Source organism: Pteropus alecto, unplaced genomic scaffold (assembly GCF_000325575.1).
Source record: "Pteropus alecto unplaced genomic scaffold, ASM32557v1 scaffold100, whole genome shotgun sequence".
NCBI lineage: Eukaryota > Metazoa > Chordata > Mammalia > Chiroptera > Pteropodidae > Pteropus > Pteropus alecto.
The window spans coordinates 2,490,295-2,493,553 of record NW_006430723.1 but is presented as its reverse complement, the minus strand read 5'-3'; the positions used below and the strand labels follow the sequence as shown (position 1 = coordinate 2,493,553).

The 3,259-nt window shown below is 40.0% G+C and overlaps 1 pseudogene; it reads left to right on the top strand.

Annotated features, from left to right (window-relative positions):
- Positions 1-2,531: 2,531 nt before the first annotated feature.
- LOC102897564 lies at positions 2,532-2,928 on the top strand (annotated as a pseudogene).
- The last annotated feature ends 331 nt before the right edge of the window (positions 2,929-3,259 follow it).

The following is a 3,259-nucleotide window of genomic DNA, read 5'->3' as shown; positions in this document are numbered from 1 at the left end:
AATGCTACTAAAACTAAAGACTTGATAGGCACTACAATAAATGCAATATTTAATTGCTCCTTCTTTTCTCTCTTTACTTGTTTTTATTTAATGAGAAGTGCTTTAACCTGGGCATGTTATGGCAGTTGTGTTCGTGCAGTGGGACTAGGGAAGGCTGACTGAGTAAGGCTAGGCCTGGAGAAAATTGGGATGTCCATCAAGTGTCGTTACCACTTAGCATCTTTGTTGTCTCCTCTATCTTCTTGTTCTCTGTGATTCTTTGCCTCCCACCTCACTGCTACACAGTGCCCTTGTCCCCTCACCTTTTTCCCCTTATCAAAACCTATTCTCAAAAAATAATGATATCCTTTCACATTTGGAATGACAAACAAAAAACTTGCACTTCTCGGCTATTCTTCAAGAATCAGCATTTTGACAAATATCAAAACTTTAACATAGAGAAGAAAGGTCTAAGGTAAGGATATATTTTGTAAAGTTCATTATTTCAACAGTTAAATGCCTTCAATGTGTTCGAATCTATTCTATATATTATTGGAAATAGAACAACACGGAGTTTGCCCTCACACTATTTGCAGCCTAACAACAGAGACATAAATATGAATACAGTGTGGCACTGAGATATGAAAAATGACACAGGAGAGGTACAGAAAAGGCTCTGAAGAGAAAAGAATTCACTCTCCTTAGGGAAGTGGGAGAATGTCAGATTCTTGGTCTTAAAGAAAATGTAGGCACTTTGCTAGGTAGGGGTAGGAAAAGGGCCAACCCTACAAAAGCAAGAAAATGTGAAAGTGATTATGGGGGAGGCAGGGGGGAAGGAGGCTTGAATAAAATGCTGTATTTGAGAATTGGCCAGGGGAAGATTTCCCGTGAACTTAAAGTCATACACTGTTAGGTGACTCTGGATGAACAAGATCAGGCCTGTGAATATGAACATCACTTGCAGGTAAGGGTTATATTTGTAAAAGAAATTGTGGTGGACTACTTGCTCATCGCTCTGTTACTTCGCAGAACTTCACTGCCACAGTCAAAACTGGTGATCTCATCTTGAAGATTTTCAAGGGAAAGATTTTCAATTTTTCCCAGCTAGAAGGTCTAGCATCTACCAAACCTTATTTCCCAGTGCTGAGGAGTCTTAAAAAAGAGGACACGGGTGTGAGCATTAAGCAAGCAGTAAGCAAATGTCCATAGCTGAACTATAAGCCTTCCTCTACAGTCTATCTTATAGTCTAGATGGTATTTGCCATTACCTTTGTCTCGTGAGTTTCCCACTATTTATCACTTAGGTCTACTAATCTTAATGTTTTCCCACAAACATTGTGTTTTTATTTGGATACTGTTAGAATTCTCCCAGGATGGTTGAGAGAAGTTTCAATTATAGCTCATTCCCTCAGCAGCTTGAGGGGGATGGGAAGTGATCCCTGCCAAAAGAAGTTGCATTTTTTTCTCTGAATTTGGTGAAATTTTCGCTTTAGAGCAGTTTTTAACTTCACCTCCTTCCTCTCTCCTTCCCTCGTCCTCCTTCCCTCTCCCTCCCCTCCCTCTCCCTTCCTCCCCATGTCTTCCTTTCCCCTTTTCTCCCCCTCTCCCTCCTCTTCCCCTTCCTTCCTTCCTCCTCCTCCTCCTCCTCCCCTTCCTCCTCCTTCTCCTTTTCCTTCTCCTTCTCCTTCTCTTTCTTATTCCTATTCTGTTTTTAGTTTGGCTTCTTCGAGAAAGACATGGAAGTTTCCTTATAAAAAGATGCATTGCCTATTTAGTTAATATGGTTTAATGTTTGCTTTTGGGTCTCCTAGAGCAGTTCTGAATGCTACCACTTCGCAGTTACCAAAGAGGTACTAAGTATAATGTTTCCTGTGTTATTCCCAGAGCACCAGCACTACACATATGCCCCTCTGGTCATTTTAGTTACCACCATAGGAGTGGGCAGCAACATATTTGTGCTTAATCATTGTTGTACTCAGAATCAGTGGACACGTTGCTTTTTCTACCTAGCTATTTCGCTGGTGGTTTAGACTCCATGCCCCAAGACCAGTTTTCTTTTATTTTTGCCAGCAACGGCCTAGTAAACCTTTTCTTTTTTCTTTTTTAAATTGAATTTATTGAGGTGACATTGGTTAATAAAATTATATAGGTTTCAAGTGTACACTTCTATATTACATCATCTGTATATTGCATCGTATTCACTATCTAAAGTCAAATCTCCTTCCATCACCTTCACCTCTTTTACCCTTTTTTACCTTCCCCCACCCCCCTTTCTCTGGGTAACCACCATACTCTGGTCTGTGTCTATGAGTTTTTATCTGTTTGTCTTGATCATTTGCTGCTTTCAGTTTTATTTCCCACATATGAGTGAAATCATACGATTCTTGACTTTCTGACTTATTTTGTTTAACACAATACTCTCAAGATCCATCTATGTTGTCACAAATGGCAGTATTTCATTTTTTCTTATGACTGAGTAGTATTCCATTGTATATATATATACTACAACTTCTTTATCCAATCATCCATCGAAAGACACTTCAGTTGTCTCCATGGCAGCCAAAGCAGCCAACATGCATCCTTTCATCCAAACCTTACCCCATAACAAGAGTGGGAGATAAGGGAACTCAGCTCTCAGGAGGTCAGAAACAGAGGATTGCTATTGTCCGAGCCCTCATCAGACAACCTCAAATCCTGCTCCTGGATGAAGCTACCTCAGCTCAGGATACTGAAAGTGAAAAAATTGTCCAAGAAGCCCTGGACAAAGCCAGAGAAGGCCGCACCTGCATTTTGATCGCTCACTGCCTGTCCACCATCCAGAATGCAGACTTAATAGTGGTGTTTCAGAATGGCAAAATCAAAGAGCACAGCGTACATCAACAGCTGCTTGCGCAGAAAGGCATCCATTTTTCTATGGTTACTGTCCAGGCTGGCACACAGAACTTATGAACTCTTGTTATAGTATGTCTTAAAAATAAACTGAAATCATTCTACAAAAAAAAAAAAAGAAAGAAAAAGAAAAAAAAAGAAAAACCGCCTTGCATGATGGGAACTGTAGTGCGACATGCCCTGCTGCAATGAACAAAGGGTACATATGTCTTTTCAAATAAATATTTTCAAATTTTTCAGGTAGCTACGCAGAAGAGGGATTGCTAGGTCATATGACCTCTTCTTTTAAAAAAAACACTTTTGGACATGGAAGTTAAAAACTTTTGTTTAACAAAGGAATTCTAAGAAGAACGGAGGACTGGAATAGTCACAGTAGAGACGAGATGAGGAG